Raw genomic sequence first — 18,386 nt, 5'->3', positions numbered from 1 at the left:
CACATAATTTGGTCCTCCCTTGCCACATAATTCCGGAGGCCCGGAGTACATGTCTTTAGATGGGTGTTTTGTGCTCTAAAGTACAAGGCCATGAAGCCTGCTCAATAGCATGGGATGCATCCCAGGCTTTCTCTAAAATCTCTGTCATTAATTGTTAGGCACAGGAATGTGTAACATAAAATGAGGTAAACGGATGGTGTCTGTTGTTTACATCTGATCATTGCTTGTCTCTAGCTTTCACTCACACATATAGAACTATTGAGGAAAAGAGCTCAAAGTGAGCCAAGCTAGCAACAATATCAATTGCTCACGAGGAGCAACCCCTATGGTGAAGCATGCCAACCAGTGTGGGTGAGGGGCAAGCGCCCCATTTTTAGAATAAGCAGAACTGAGGATCTTGATTATTTCTCACCAGGAAGCCAATCCATGCATTGAAAAAGTCTTTCCATGCCATCTGAGCTACAGAATCCATTGACATTTCTAGATTTCCCCACCCCAAAAAAATCGAAAAAGCGAAATGTATGTCTACTGAATTTGCAAGACTCAACGGGCTTGCATTCTTGAAATATTGTGATACTACTCTCTCACCTCATATTTCTCCAATCTGTTATGACATCAGCAGCTTATTCATCTACGTCTTGGGTCATTACCCATACCCCTCTTGTGTGAGATGAAGTTTCTGCCCTCATGTGAGATCAGGGTTTGTACCATCAGTGTTAAAACAAGAGCTAGACACATTTGTCCAAAGGTATTTTCATGGATATGTTTGCAAAACACTCTTGAGTGAGTTGGGTGAAGATTCACAATTTGTTAAGCATTCTGCACTTTCTTTCTTCATTCTGCACAATGAAAGAACCGCTAAATGGCTAATTATTCACAAAATATATGTATAGCTGGAAAGGAACTTATTCGGGTGGAAGCGGGCATGACTTCACGGAATTAGGCTGAAAAGGACAGAAGTATGAGAAGTTAGAATTTGGCGCACTTCTAACATCCAAGTCAGAACAATAGTTCCTCTGTGGCTTTTCGGTCAGCGCCTGATATTTTCTGTCTCTTTTGACGTCCTTACCAACGACCTAGTTGTTTGTCATTATGTGACTCATACAGCTTTGGAGAAGCGTAATTTAGGCCCCACCCTTATACGTCACAAGAAGTGCAATTATATACGTGCACCTAACATTATACATGGGCAACACACTTAAACACATTATTGAAATGTATTCACTGTAAAACGTAGGTATTTATAAATGTGTGCACTAATGTTCAACACAACATTAATCATGTATTCTTTACTCACTTCAAGTTATATTTGTTTGAGTAAACGTGTATTCTTTTGCTCACATGTTGCAGTTTATTAGATTTTCACAGTGTTCATGTATAATCACGACATTGAAGCGTTGTTCTTTTCCTTTGCAGGTGTGTTCCCGAGGTTTTATTAGCTCGAGAAAAGGAGTATTGCTTGTATTAGTTTATTTACAGTAGAGCCCAAGAAGAGAAATATTGGTGAGACTGTGACGACCCAATGAGCAGAGGAATCCTCCTATTCATCGTGTATCAGGAACAGAGGGATGTTCAAGGTTACAGTAACTGTCCGAGTTCCTCAGGATGGGAAATTCTCGTAATGTTGCACTTGTACAACGTGAGGTTTGAGATGATTGGTTCCTAGAAGGGTGGGAAGAGTTATGGCTGTTGCTGCTATCTATGTTTAATTAATGTTCACACTGTTAGGAGCAGTAGCGGCTTCTGAAGGGAGTGCTGCGGGGCAGTGGGGCGGGGCAGGGGAGGGGTAGGGTGAGGGGTAGTAAACACTAGCATACGGTCAACCGGAGGTAAGTACATAAATAAATAAAACAAATTACATTGCGTGTGCTGCAACACCATGTGCGTTGCAGCGCCGCAATGTAATTTGCTTTATTTATTTATTTATGTACTTACATCCGGTCAGCCGCATGCCGGAGTTTACTACCCCCCCACCCTGCCACTCCCCCACCCCGCCACACCGCCCGCAACACTCCCACTATGAGCCGCTACTGGTTAGGAGTTAATGCAGATGCTTTAAGACTTGAGGGATACAGACCTCTCTTCTTCCTTTATTTCTGCAAGTGTAAAGCTTTAAGCTAAAACATTTCGGAAGACTTCTGCCAAAGGCTTCACTATGCTGACACCTTCTCACATTTCCGAATTTCCTTAAACTCCACTAGAGAAACGCTCCTTAGTTTTGATTTTAGTAAATTGATGAGATGACTCTAGAGTTGAGTCATGTTTAGGAGTGATTATCAGAGTTTCTTCTTGAACATCTATTTCTATTTCTTGTTTCCTGAATTATTGTGGTTGTGATTATTTCATATCTCATCTTTCTGAGGCTGAACCTACTGCGAGATTTCAGTTTATCAATTATAATCCTGTATCTTTTTTATTTTTTTGAATATTCGTATATATTGGTTTGATCATTAAGTTGCAATAAACCTTTTAACTTCGACCACCGATTCCTATTCCTTGTAGTGTGGCCAAGTGGGCTGCAAAGAGATTGAATTGTTTTATTATTGTTAACCCCCTTGTTGTCTCAGTCAACTTCAAAAGATCCATCAGAGGAGAGATTTAAAATCACCTGCATGCTCTCAGTTTCCTGCTATCTGGGGTGTGTCAGACAGCCTCTATGACATACTAAGACACGTCACACAGACCCATTGGGTAGTGCTTGGCAGAGGGGTTATATAAATTCAATGTGGACATCTTGTAGCCACTCCCAGCACTTTGATCCAAGTGTCTGAGTCTCTTTTGTTCTGTTGCCTGATCTCACCAGTCTCTGGCCACCACATTGGCCATGAGGCCCACGGGTGAATGTGTGCTTTACAAATACATGTTATGTTAACACAGGGGTGGCCTATATGTATTTGAACGAAGGTGTAGGCCTGGCAAAAGGTTTATTTTGCCAAATTGAAATGGCAGGTTAAAAAGGCACTACAGGCTGCAGTGACAGGCCTGAGGCATGTTTTAATGGGTTGGGCTATTGAAGTGGTGGCACAATGAGCCCTGTAGGCCCACTAGTAGCATTTAATTTACAGACTTTGAGTACATGCAGTACAACATTACTAGGGCCTTAACAAGTACATTAAATGTGCAAATCAGGTGTCAGCCAATTGTACCATGTTTGAGGGAGAGAGCCCAACCACTTTAGTACTGGTTAGCAGTGGTAACGTGCACAGAGTACTAAAGCTAAAAAAAATTATTTCAGCAAAGAGGGAGGAGTGAGGGCAAAAAGTTTGTAGTCCCCAAGAAGTGAGGGCCAGGTCCATCACAGATCTAAACAGTGGCCAGTGGTTTTCCAAGCTAGATCTCAACAGTATGTGCCATCAGCTGGCGCTGGACCCCTCCTGCATTAAGACATTCTCTACTCACCTCAGTTTGAGGATGTACCAATGCTTAAATGTCAGCATTTCATTGGCGGCAGAAGTCTTCCACAATATGATCAGAAAGACACTGTCAGCTTTATCAGGAGTCTAAAACATAAGCGACGTCATACCGATCTATTCAAAAACATTGGAGGAACACTACCGCCAACTCTGAGCCACGTTGACCAGGCTGGCGAATCACGGCCGGACACTGCATAAGCAAAAATGCTCATTCTAAAAGTCATCCATATTATTTTTCTGGACATGTCTTCTCAAGAGTAGGCCTGCAAGTAGACTCCCTGAAGACCGACACCATACAAAATGCATATGTGCCACAATATGTCCTGAAGTCTGGAGCTTCCTCAGGATGGCCACTTACTACTGTGGGCAGTTGGAGCCAGGTCTAGCCACAATATCGACGCCCCTTAGCGCTCTCACGAGGACCAAGGAAGCCTGGGACTGGGATGAAAAGGCTGATGTAGCCTTCAAAGGGGTGAGGAAAGCACTGTCAAGGGATGCCACAATGGCTTACTTCAACCACAGAAACAACACTGAACTGATCGAGGACATCTCGAGTGGAGGGCAAAGAGCAGTTTTAATGCAGGAAAAGAGCCATGGGATGTGGGACCACATAGGGTACGGCTACAGATCCCTGCTGAGCACGGGGACACACTACACACAGATTGAGAGAAGATGGGGCTGTCAACACTTTCACCTATATATCTGTGAAATGCCGTTCCAGGTTGTCATTGACCAGATGCCCTTAGTTCCAATCTTTGCCTGCATGTCCAGACGTCCCCCTCAGAAAATTGAAGAATGGGCTTCCCAGCTGCTGCTGTACAACTTTGGTGTGGTTTAAAGACCTAAGGCGGGGAACCCAGCTGACTACCTGTCACTCCACCAAAGGCTGGAGAGAAAGGGAAGGAGGAGGATGAGTGGGTAGAAGAATTTTGTGTAGCCATTGGTACAAGGAGTATGCCCAACGCCCATGATGAAGGAAAGGATCCAAGAAGCAACAGCATATGGTCCAAGCATACAGAAAGCAGCAGAGGCACTACACGACCAAACATGGAAGCACTTCCTGGATGGCACTAGAATATGGAAATCCACAGAGAAACTGATGACGACTTAGCTTTGCATGATGAACTCAGCAACATGTAGGATAGATCCTGTTGTGGGGCTGACATTTAGTGGTGCCTCAAGCACTCTGCGGAGGCGGGATTGATCTGGTGCATCATAGACTCCAGGGAGCCTCCAAAACCATGGGAAAGCTCTGGATCAAACTCTGGTTTCCAGGGATGGATGTTGTTGTAGAAGACGATTTGTGGTGGTGTCTTCTCTGGCAGATGACAGTAAGGGGGTGTTATGTAATCTCCGACTCAGACATAGCTCTAAAAGGTATACTTTCCGACCCACAGGTGACCTAGGTGAATGTAGTTCAATGCACCAGTGCTGAATGTGAAATGACACGTTATTGTAGTCCCACAAACCTCCACACAATATGTAGTTGAAGTGAAATCATTGCTTTTGGGTTACTAACAATCCCCAGAAGGGGATCAGGGACATCGTGGTAACAGAAAACCTATTTTGCTCTTCACAGAGCACACACACACTCAGCAATATGAAGAATATACACTTTTAACTAAAAGTATTTATTACAGCAGGGTGAAGTTGTTTTTTAGGTCATCTAAAATAATCCCTTAGGATAACATAACAACAGCAAGAATACACCATGCAAACAATAGAATAAAATGAACATTTTTGTAACATGGTTAACATGTCATCTAAAACATCTGTTATTCAGCGCCAAGATTCCCTTGGGTGAACGTGCGCTTTACAAACATATATGGCATGGTATGTTATGACTGAGCTGGAGGTCCTGTGAGAAACTCATGGCACCATATCCAGCCCAAGCCTGCTCTCAGTCAGTTACCTAGGGACTAAGCGTGTGGACTTAATCCCAGAGAACAACCAAAGTGATGGAGTCGGTGTGTTTGGCAACCAATGCGGGAAGAGATATAGAGTGTCATCCGGCCTCTATGTCATACTGACACACATCACATGCCCCCCTTGGGCCAGGCTTGATCGAGGCGTTGAATAAATGGGATGACCACCGTGGCCATTCTTCAGTGTGGGGTGTTTGTAGTCTTAGGAAGTAATGGCGCCCTGCTGCTTATAAGTATAGTAGGCTAGGTTTCTAGTGTGTATGGTGCTAATAGGTAGGGGAAACACCCTATAACCCCTAGGTGTGTGAGAGAAAAGATCCTTCATCAAAAGGCAACCGACTGGTTGCCCTTTGATGTTACACGAATAAAAGACAAAGAACGGATCCACTTGGACTTTAATGATCCTTTTCCTCATATGACTTTATGAACTCTCATTAGGAACTGTAATACGTGTGCATAGGACTTTGGCTCACTGTGATTAAAGTGCCTGATCCCCTTTTGTTCTGTCACCTGCTCCCACCATGCCCTGGTCATCACTCTATCTACTTGTATTTTATAAATGCCACCATGTAGTTCAACATACAATATGTTTCCAAGCATTAGTCTCACACACCTTTCACATGAGAAATAATTTGTCTGTGCTTCTGGACTGTGTGCCAGCAGCATTTGAACAAGCCTGACCCATGGCCCGATAAAGCGGCACTTGAAGTTTGAATACAGAAATAGAAAACAAGAACCCACAAGTTGGCAGGCGACAGAGTGCTTTCCATGCAAGCGAGACGTTTCCCAGGCCCAGTCACCGTGTGCATTTTCTCACAGCATGATCTCACTTCTGTAATCTCATTTGACTGCCTGTAAAAATAAAACTGCCTAGTAGTATATGTCGCTTCAACAAATTCACCATCTATTTTTCTCCACTGTACCATGGAGAGCCATGTTCAGAAAATGAGCTCTGTTGACATTGCCAAGCTCATAAGAAATGTATACACCAAACGTGTTTGAAAATGCATGTGCCAGTACTCTGTCTACGCAATTTCTATTGCTGTCAATAGCTACTCACATTCGAGAGCTCCAAAGTGCACCACAACGTCACCTCTTTTTAAAGTCGCAGGCCTAGATTTGCAGAGGTTTTGCATCGGGTTTGAGTCACTTTTTCATGCAGACTTGAGGCAAAATCCTTTTTGGTACTTACAAAGCAATGCAAGTGACGTTTTGCAGAGCTTTGTCAAAAACAAAAAGTAATCAGGCAGTGAAGTGCACTGCCTTGAGTTAGTTTGCATCAGGGAGGCGTTCCATGGCTGGTGCATGGGTAATCCCATGCATTTACTTATGGATTGTGGAGAAAACATATATCTACAAAGACTTGTAGAGATGGATTTGTGCCAAAATCCTGTGCCTCCCTGAAGCTAGGGCAATGAGGAGAAATATCTTTATTTGTCTTCCTTATTTACTCTTTGCATGTTTGTTGCATTCTGCAGCACACAAACAAAGAAGACATCGCCTCAAAGGGTAATTTAAGTGCAGAAAGTTACCCCATCCTGCACAAAACCTATCCTAACCACAGTGCACATACCCTTGCATTATGTCACAAGACTGCCTGCCTTGGCACTAGGCGGCACAAAGTGCACCAGCATATGGAGAGAGCAGACGACTTCTTTGAAAATATGGTGCAGTTCTGCTCTTTCCCATTCATGTAATGCAGTAACTTTACTTTCTATGCTCTGCTGTGCGAAATCTTTGTAAATCTGGCCAGCAATGCCAATGGAATGAAAGTTACCAGTTAGAAAGTAAAATGAGGGGGCCCGATTCACAGAACTAACTTAAGACAAAATCCTAAACTTACTACCATTTTGGCATTCACAGAAGGCACTTACTCATTTTGGTACTCACAGAAGGCACTTACTCATTTCGGTATTCACAGAAGTTAGGACTCCTAACTTTAGGACTCCTAAATGCCTTCTGTGAATACCGAAAGCCTTAAAATTAGGATTTTTCTCAGTTTAGTAGTAGTAAAGTTAGGAGTCCTAACTTTAGGACTTATAAACTGAGAAAAATCCTAATTTTAAGACTTTCGGTATTCACAGAATGCATTTAGGAGTCCTAAAGATAGGACTCCTAACTTCTGTGAATACCGAAGTGAGTAAGTGTCTTCTGTGAATACCAAAATGAGTAAGTGCCTTCTGTGAATACAAAAATGGTAGTAAGTTTAGGATTTTGTCTTAAGTTAGTTCTGTGAATCGGGCCCGAAGAGTGCTTTTACAAGCTCACTCATAGACTGCCAAAACTACAGCTCTCACATCTCTACTCATTCTGAAGCTGTTTATTTCATTCAATTTGTTGATCACTAACCAGCCACTGCATATGCTGACTGAATATATACTTTTCGTACAGCAAAATCACTCCATCTCAATTATAATCTTGGAGTTATTATTATATATATTAACCTTGCAGTGTTAATATTTTCTTTCCTTTTGGTATTGGCATTAGCAAAAAATATACTTTTCTAATTGTGCATTGAGGACTTCAATTAAGTGGAAGATTAAATGTTTAATGTAGTGTTTAATTTGTAATAGATCAAGTTCTGGGGGCCTCAGTTTCACTTAAAGGCTCAGGGACAGCTCTATCAAAGGTTGGGGTGCCCAAACAAAAGGTTGCGTAGCTTTGATTTCACCTAAAGCATATTTCACTCATCACTAGACACTCTTTGCCTATTTATCTCCCTCTTGCACGTTTTTCTTTCATCCCTACTTTTTTCCTTTGTCACCGCTTTTCTGTATTTCTCTCCCTCCTTTACCCCTTTTGTGTTTGTCTCTCTCTTACTTTGGACTAAAGACTATTGAGGTAAAATAAGTGCTGGACCCACCTGCAAACACCAACTCAAGTTAAGCACTGTTTTTTTGTGGATCGGCTTTGGGCCACGTGAGGCTTTCTACCTTCGAGCTTAGACTCTTTTCTTGAAGTCGAATTTCCTCAGTGAGACAAGGCTTCAAGCTGTAGCTAAGGAGGGTTCATCATCGCTGGATGCCCATCAGCGTTGGGCCAACTGAAATGGACTTGCTGTTGTAGAGAAGAACGTAGCGGGAGCTGCTATCAACATCATATTTTGGGGTGCTTTGTGTCATTGGCGGTAGGCCCAGTCATATCAGTAGAGTACCGTTTTTATAAGAACAAGTATGGAAATGCTGGGTGGTAGCTTCCAGATTATTCACTCACAGAAATGTGAGGAAAAGGCATGCTTTTACACAATGTTTGAGATTTGCAACACCTTATGGGCAAGGGAATGTGAGGATAATGCATGCTTTTAGTCAATGTTTGAAGTTGCAAGGCAATATAGGTAAGTAATAATCATGGAATTCACCAAGTCACTCCACCCTGGATCCCCCAGGTGGGTAGGTGTAAGAAATATCTGGATTTGGTTTGATTTTCCTAGGGACTAGACAAGTCCTGGCCCAATATCCATGGATACCTACAATGCAAAAATACGGCCATTTTTGAGTGGAAAGATTTAATCTGTCCATGTTGCATTTTGACTCCTTTCCTGTCACAGGCTCTTGGCCCAGCCACACAAGTACAATACTCTTTTTATCATGAGAAGACTGGTTGGTAAGAATTTTGTGGATCCCTACACCTTTCTGACATTTTCACAGAACTATGAGAAAAATTTGTTTTTTAGCCAAAGTTTGAGCTTTGTGAGGCATTATGGGTAGGAAAACTTTATGGGATTCACAAATATCATATCACCCTGGACTCCTCTGGCTGTCTAGTTTTCCGTAAAGTCTGGGTTTAGTAAATTACCCTGGATGGAGATTGAGCCAAGGCCAAAACCCACAGCTACCCACATTGAAAAAATGGGGTTGGTTTTGAGTCAAAAAATGTGATGTACCATTGTTGTATTTAGGGGCCTTTCCTGTCATGGGTGCTAGGCCCACTCACAAAAGTAGGTACCATTTTTATCAGGAGAAATGTGGATATGCCACGAGGTATGGAGTTTGAAGATTTCACAGCCTCTGGAATGTTCTGTCACAGTAATGTGACTAAAATTTTTATTTTTAGCTGATGTTTGAAGTTTGCAAGGTCTACATTCAGGGATTAAAGATAAAGCTGCTAGCAGAAGGCTGGACCCTAGACTGTAGGGCCTCCCACCTAATCACATGCCTTCCTGACTAGGAGCTTACGGAGTCCATGTTACATCTTGAGGCGTGACAGGAATCAGCACAATTGACACCTCCACACCACCGACAACACCTTCAGACCAGTGCTGAATCTTCCACTCCCATAGATGCTTCTACCAAGTATGTCCAAGAAACATCCTTCAGGGGTGTATGCAGTGTAGGAGATCATACATGAAATAAAGGACAAACCCAGAACTAAGCGCTGTAAATCCACACCTTTGAGTTGTAACACTAGTGAAATAAGGGTGTGATTTGTAGACTCTTGACCACCATCCTAATACTTTTCTTGTTCGAACGTGCTTAGTGGTAAGAAATTGTCTTACACCTATACAGCCTTCCATACTGAAGAGTTTAGAAAATCCAAAGGAAAGCTTTGCACTGAAAATATACTACTTCAAAAGACACACCACTCCCCATGTAGACCAAACATTCTCTTTCTCAAGAAATGTCCCTGTACTTCTGTCAGAAGAGTCTAGAGACAAAGCCTGAAGGAGCAGAAATCAGACAGAGAAGAGCTCACCCAACCTCCACTCATCACAATTGGACCAATGCGGACAACAACTGTGGGTGCACCACAGACCTCATTGGACAAGCTACAGGACAAGTAACTGGGCAACCAATACAGGCAGCAGTGGGGCAATACCTCACACAGCAGAGATTGCGGAGAATACACAGTGCTGAACATGAATGAGGGGAATGTTATCTTACCACCATGGAATTCAGGATGCTGAAGACCTATGCAGGCAGACAGAACAACATTAGGAACTGAAAGCAATGCGGAACAGGGTTTTATATAGGAAGATTGAGTTGAAGACAGAGGCAGTGATACATTGTGGCGCTGTACATGATGAAAGCATAACACACAGGTGAGACAAAGCTAACTGGTGAAAATGGACACGCTAACCATGCCACTGGTAGGGCTTTCAAGGCACAACTGGAAATGGAAAATGTTAGTGGGCATATTGAAGGTTTGACCATGTTATCATGGCCCTGGAATTGCTTCAAACTGTACAGGCAAATTCTGGGGAGCAAGTAACGCAAGAATTAGACTTTGCACTTCCTATGTGCCATATGTCCAAACTGCGTTCTGCACCAAATGCTTTGCTGCACAGAGATATGAGTCTGGGTGGGAGTTATTACAGAGAGGACCAATGTGGGCAGAGGGACGAGGGGACATAGAAAAACAATGGCGGGCATGTTTACTGGAAATAATCAGAAAAGATTTTGTTTGCAACTAGGAATGCTTTTTGTAGAAAATTATTTTTCTAACTCAGCAACATTCAAAGGCATCTTTATTAAGCATTTGCCTTCTGCACTCCACCACAGTTATTTCTGGGGGTGCTGCAGCCCCCCCCCCCCCGCACCACTACATCCAGCACCTACGTTTATTATAGATGACTTGTGATGCACCCAGTCACCTTATTTTGTGTTCTGATGTCACATTGCCTGCTGCCATAGCCAGCTGTCGAGGGGAAGGGCTGGTCAGGCCACAGAGCATAAAATAGTTACATTTGTTTGAAAACCAAAAAAACATGAAACACTGTTTTCTGTACGTTTTTTTTTTATCTGTACAGTGACAAGCAGAAAGGAAATATGTATGGCAACATGTTTGGTATCCCTTGATATCCCACGAGATATTTTGGGGAAAAAAGCTGAACTTCGTTTAATATAGAGCTCATCTGAAAGCTGAATACGTTTTAGAGATAACTTTTAAAGAGCAGGACTTATTCTAAAAAAGAATGTATGACAATGGATGCCATGTGTTCTGTATAGAACAATTCATGAGTCCTAACTTTCAAAGTAAACTGACGGTACACACTTTTGCTGAAAAAGGTTTTCTTGCACATATTTTGAAGCATTCGTCTGCAAAAAACACATACTCCAACTGCAGCAACATTAAGTTACATTTCATGCTAACCTGTTACCATTGTCTTTTATATGCACTAACCTGTATGTCTTGCATCACTCTCCCTCATGTGTCTGTTACTGTTGCCCCCTTCAGAAGGCCTGATGTTTGTAAACATGCTCTAGCATCAGAAAGACCACAACCTTCAGGATTGCGCTGATCAGAAGTGTGGGTTCGGCAATCCATGTCTGTATCAGGTAGGTGATACAGATAGCAGGGTGTGCACTGTAGATAGTGCCTCGGGCAGAGGAGATTTGCCCCGAATCGTTGAATGAATCCGAATCCTGTGTCTGTCAGCGAAGCTCATCACAGTGTCAGCAGTGCTCCATGTCCTGGCCTGTCCCAGCCACACTGCTGGGAGGTGTACGCCAGAATCTCGTTGACACAAATATCACCTGTCTTAAATAATGTCTCACTGGGTGTAGATTTTTTATTATTATCTCCAATGGACAATATGTTTGTAAACCATATGTAAGGCAAATATTTTGCCAAAAACTATTTAGTCATGAAATAGGTATTGACATGGTTTCCTCTGAAGCGGGTCCTAGCAATGAACCGTGAACCCCTGGGATGTATTATCTTCTGAGGACACAGGAAGTGGTGGGTGGTTTGTTTCTGATGTTGCTGCTACCTTGATCACTACCTCAATGCAAGTAAAAACAAATTATCTGTCTATCTTTGGACATATTTCAAGCTTGACTAAACGTACATATATTTACAGATCTGCAATTTGCCAACATTTCCATAGCACTGGTTCATCCACCTATGTTCATGGAGGCCTTCTGGGCTTTCTCATGAATGTTGTGCATGTGTGGCGACTTTTCAGCAATGATGCATTTTGAGATGCAAAGCAGACAGACTAACATAGCTTCCAATGGCTATAAATAATGTGTCAAGGATGTGCATTACAATTTACACTGTAGTTTTGTTAGAATGCTGAAGGAAAGCAAAGTTGTGTGTTATTTACAGGCTACAAGCTGGTTGTCAGTCACTTTATGATAATCTGATTTGAAGACATACCTGACAATTCAGCTAGACAAATCCATTAAAATAATCGCAGCCTCAATGCTGTGACCTTTTAAAGTGTCATTTATTTTCGAAGCCTGGGCATGGGCTGGTGACTTTGATTTGTGCTGTGTGCAGGGAGGCGGGGAGAATCCAATCTGCGCTTTATCGCTAACTGTGCAGGCGGTTCAACCTTCACTCAAAAAGGACATCAACTTATATCTGCTCTGCTTGTCGTTCAAGGTGCAATGACATCTAATTCATGATGTGCCAGACTTTCCACAACTCCTCCTGTCAGGAACCATATCTTCTCATTAGGTGTTTTTCAGATTACCATGCAGCAAAGCACACCTTGGCAACCCCAGAAAAGATGAAATTCCACATCTTCCTGGGAAGGACGGCATTTTCTCTGATCCTTTCGGTCAATGTGACAGAAGCAGAGAGAAGGAATCAGATAACTGACTAAATGTAATGGGAAGTGTGACATCTTTCACATTCATCAGATTTTATTTTTTCTCACCGGCATTTGATTCTGCAAGCTGCTTTTTCTGTCCATCTAGGACGCCTATTTAATTGCACTGAATGTTGATCAGGCCTCTGTGAGGCTCCTTGCCAGTTGTGGTAAATGTATGGGATGATCAAGCGACAACCTTTATTGTTTATTTTTGCATTCTCCGGCAACCACCTGCCTGTCAACAGTATCAATCTTGTCCAGGGAGAACAAATAGAAGAAAAGATGTCACAATGTATGCCAGATAGTACCTGGACTACAGCTTTGCATTGTTACTTACAATTATGAGTGAGGGAATCATCCAGCGTGTACATGTTAAGAACATCTCCCTCAAAAATGAAAGGTCTCCTCCCTCAATTTAGGCAACAATCCTCCGATGCCTGTGGAAGAAGCCTTCACTCTGGTCCAGAGCCAGGCAAGGGTTGGATGTGCAGTGGCATAGGACCCTGCAGCATCCCACCAGGAGATGTTTCCTTCCACACTGTGGGTGATGGATGCAAACATGGCCCCGATCACCCCCCTGAGCCGTGCCTGGAAATAATGGAGAGTGAGTTGTGTGGGCCTGGCAGCCATGACGTCAGGGTAGAGCAGCTTCATTATAACTTGTCCCGCATGCATTCACGCCCAGTTGGAAAAGCTGGGCTGTTTTCTAATGCAGACTCTCATAGGAAACAAGTTACTTCTGGAGATTGGGGTCTGCCTTTGGCTCCAGCAGGCAAACATGGGGTGCTGGTTTTACTCCCTGTATGATCTTCAATCTGTAATACTTTCAATCACATTAATTAATACAGTTATCCCTCTTGTCAATTAGTAACAGAAATTTGTACATGAATCACATTAATGTACTACAAATGGCCCCAATTGTCACGATAACCTATATATTCGACCATGCCTAGGCAAATTCCGTTACCTTTGCATAAAGCTAGTTAATTCAATGTGTCCCTCTAATAGGTTCATAGATTGCTGTGGTCAAAACGGTAGCTCTCTTCGTTGTAAAAGGGCTGAGCGGGCATTTGTATAAGTGTTTCAAAATTCCCATAGGGTTCGCATATTGAAGTCTGGAATTTGTACTATGAAACGATATCGATTGATATAGTTTTTAGAGGTTGTAATGCTATTTTTGAACGAATGTGTTAATTTACTTTTTATATGTGACCACAGATTTGATTTTCAAAACCCTGGAAGGCAAAGGTAGAGAATTCAATCCCAGTACTAGTCATGAGCACATAAAGACACATGTCCAGTGGATGAAGAAAAAATATCCTGCCACTATGCACTCAATCCACCTATATGTTTTCAGTTCTGCTTGGAGAAGCACATTCCAGTGAATGCGGTTATCAAGTTCTTCAAAGAAATACCAATTCATCTATAGGCTCATTACAGTTGAACAAGACAATCACATTATTTCTAACTGTTTAGGCTGTCTTTAGATGGCTGAGGTGGTTATTTGGAAAGATGGCTCAGTTTGTGAGTGGGATTCGTGGCATGGCTGGCTCAGTTGTCCATCTTTCTGTGACCAAGACACTGAGTGCTATTGGCTTAGGTAGCATAATTTACCAGTTAATGCCTGTGCTTAAGGTATAAAGCGCTATATAAAAAAATATATTTATTGTTGTTGTCTTTGATAAATGGGAACAAGCCAATGCTCCAAGTCATGGTTGCTGGGAGTAGCTTTTCTATGCAATGAGTCAATTGATGTGTATCTACTTAATGGAGTGCTAGAATATAGGCACTTATTTAAATTATGATTTTCATTTATTTATTTTTATCTATTTTATTGATATTCCTGCCAGGGAAGTTACTTCTTGTGAAACCACTTCAGCAATACCAAAAAATACCAATGTTCAAGTAGTCACTTTCTATGAAGTAACTCACTGTGAGGTCAGGTCCTCTAAAATCAGAGGGGCCTCACTGATTTCCCTTTCTGCGTGTAGCCCTAAAATTTCTAGGACCTACCGTGTCCCCACTGGAAAAACATGTCAGATCGCCCTTTCGTCAAAAAAGAGCAGAGATGATAGATGCTTGGGCGTAATGACTTTCAAATCAATTGGAAGATAAGCTCCGAACTGGTTATATTTCTGCAGTCAAAAGCCTCATCAGGTGTAGTAAGCGCTATATAAATTCAATTATAATTACAATCTATGCTTCTATTGTCTCAATTCAGCACCCTTGACCCGTGCTCTGCAGTTGCCATTGCCAGTGCACAAATTAGGCTTACAAATCACTCCTAGTAAAATATCATTTCAACATCTGATAGACAGAGCTTTTACTCTTTCACAAAGGGTAACAGCAATGATATCGGTAGTAAACAGAAGTAAAAACAAGGGAGGTAAAAGCAAGGAATGAAAAATCCTGTGTGACATCTTGGTAAATGATCATATGTGACGTGACACTTGGTTCTTTGCTTCACTGAGAGTATAAAATACATTATTTAGTATAAGAGATGACAGCATCAGAATAGAGGATGAAAGGTTATAAAATAGATTGATTGTTGGCTCATCATACACCTCCTTCACACACCTCCTTCTAAATACATTTCAACCAAACACACTACCCCCTCTACCACCTCCATGATGTGCACGGTTGTCTCTCAACCACCCAAGAATTGTCTACCCAACTTCCAATGATTTTTCCTAAATCTTGCCCAACACTATCTAATGTTTTCCAACCATGTTATCATCTTGACTTAAATAAATATCTTTGGAAACAATCCTGAAACTGGTTCAGCTCATTTGAGGACATGGGTACCCTTGGTTATGTACAGCTAGTCAGTGAATCAACACAAGAAAGAGACCCCAGCCTTGATATCTTGCTTTCCACATATTGTGAACTCAAGTTCCTCGACATCAATCAGTGTTTATGGTCAGATCACTTTCTAATTAAATCCTCCAAAGACATATAGATAGTCAATGGTCAAAGGGCAGCCACATTTATCAGTACTTCATTCTCATGTCATAACCTGAACATTGTACAGCTGAAAGCTTTCATTCAGTTGCTAAACAATATCCCATACACTCCACTCAATCAACTGAGTAACATTCTGAATAACCTTATCTTTAAAGTTTCTATGGTTCTCAATTCCCTAGTTCTCCCTGGAGTAAGGAAGAATAGTCCCACAAAAGCAGATAACTGTTAAACAGATTTCCCCTGATTAACATAAAGGAGAGCACTAGAATGCCATTTTATTAAAACCAAACTCCCCTCTGAGCTTAGACTCTTGTGCATTTGCTAGAGGGTATAAAGCTAGATACACAAGGACAAACATGCTATCAGTTCCTCATCAAAATATCTCACTTAAGGGCTAAAATTATTGATTGCATTGAGTGATCCCCAGCACTTGAACCACAATCTTCTATGAAGCTACTGCCAGCAATTGATTCATCATCTTGCTCCCCAATCAGTGATAGTACCCTATAGAAATTTGCACCAGGTTCTCAACCAGAAGTAAGGAAACTAGCTTCCTCTTCAGTGGGGAAATGCCCAAGCCCTCAAATATGAAATCTTTACTATCATCCTAACCAAACCAACTGTGAATCCCAGTATCATTGCAAATTATAAAGCAATTTCAGGCCGCCTCTCTTCTGCCAAGGTAACTGAAACAGTTGTTTTGTATTTATGACAACTATTTCGCTTGGAGCTGATGTGGTGAGTTGTGCACCAGCAAGCACCTGGGACAGATCCACCATCCAGAACTATCCTGTCCTACATTTGCCCCTTCGGCCCCCAGCCTGAGTAGGGGGGCACTCTGCAGTCGTCCCCAAGCCTTATTTTCCTGATTCGCTGGTACTGTGGCTGCCGGGAGGGAGTTTCCCAGGTTGGGCGTGGCTGCTCAGGTGCAGCTGAGTACCTGAGGAGGTGTATTCTCCCATGCCCGGTTAGTGATCCTTGGAGCTGCCCTGAGTTAGGGCCCCTCTGGAGCTGATGCATTGGTGCCTGCAATGAATGTGGCCTTGTTCGTAGTTCGGTCGTCCGGATGAGGATAGAAACAGCGCCCTAGGCGTTTGGAGCAGTAAGTGAGGAGGAGGCACGAGGATCGCTGGTGAATGCCTGGGTTCACAGAGAGTGCCCCAACATGGCAGAAGGGTTCATTATGGCTGAACAGTTGGCCTGCTGCTTAAGCATGTGGTAGAGGAGCAGTGGAGCGATAGGCTCCTTTTGATCCCTGAAGGTTACCATGATTGGTCCTGGTGGGCCTGCTTGGGAGACTTGGAGGATGCTGGTACACTTTGCTCCCCCTAAGACAGCTGCCTTGCCTCCTCCCGGTGCCACATGAAGGAGCATTGAGGAACTGCCTGCCATAGATGAACTGCTGTTTGGGATTGCTTGGACGTAGTGGGCACTACTGTACTGTTTCTTGCATAGTGGGGCCTATAGAGCTCTGGGTGTTTGCTGGGAGTGATGAGAAGAAACACTAGATGGAAGGGAGTGTATGGGGCAATGGGCCACCCTCTTACTCACACAGCAACATGGAGTAGGGTCCTTCCAACACTACTCGAGAGTCCCCTACAACACTCGATTCCATGCTAACAGAATTAAAGACACCAGGGAGGATCTGGAGCACAAGATGGACCTTGTGGTGGTTGATCTGGGTATCCTCTGAGTCAAACAGCTTAACGCACAACATCACTGACATACAGCCTACTGTGGGGGAGCCTCACAACTCTAGAATACAGTGCAGAAGATGTGTATTGAGGGAAAGGGCAAATCTTTTTTGTGGAGACCTGGATCAAGGACAAAAGTTCCTACTCATCTCTCCCCCTTCTTTGTACTGGAACAGGCTCATAGGGTGCCAGCGTGGCCTCTCCCTCCAGATGTCCCGCTGCACCCAGTGGTGGCACGAGTGCTCCAATTCCACAACAAAGAAGATCAAGGATAATTGGGGCCTACCAATCAAAAACCACAAAGTGATGGTATTACCTCATTTTACACTGCCAGTTCAAAAACAACGCTCCTCCTTCCTGGTTGCCAATGTGCAACTAAGACAACTGGGGACTGAGCATGCCATGCTTTTTCCGACTAAATTAAGGGTCGCTATGGATGCTGGCAACAGATTCTTCATGGAACCACTAGATGTTTGGAACTGGATAGAAGCGCATCAGATTAATAAGGAAATAGCACGTATGGACGGACGTCCTCCGCGTCGCATGTGCCCCCGACGCTGGCCTGGACCTGTGTCACCCAGATTCCCCACATTGGTACATCAGGCCAGTCCACCAGGAGATGGCCATTGATGTTAAATGTCAAATATAAGATCCCAATCAGAGTTTTAACCACACAGGTACTACCACGTATTGAGCATCCCATTCATGCAGACCAAACTGGATTCATACCTGAGCAGAACATGCAATGAATATTAGATGGGAGACAGCGCTGCTGCTTGCTGTGTCATCTATAAATGAGGAAAACGTGGTAATGGCCATCAATATTGAAAAGGCCTTTGATAACCTTGATTGG

This window comes from Triturus cristatus, chromosome 3_1, assembly GCF_964204655.1.
Source record: "Triturus cristatus chromosome 3_1, aTriCri1.1, whole genome shotgun sequence".
Taxonomy (NCBI): Eukaryota; Metazoa; Chordata; class Amphibia; order Caudata; family Salamandridae; genus Triturus; species Triturus cristatus.
Note: the sequence above shows the minus strand (reverse complement) of the source record.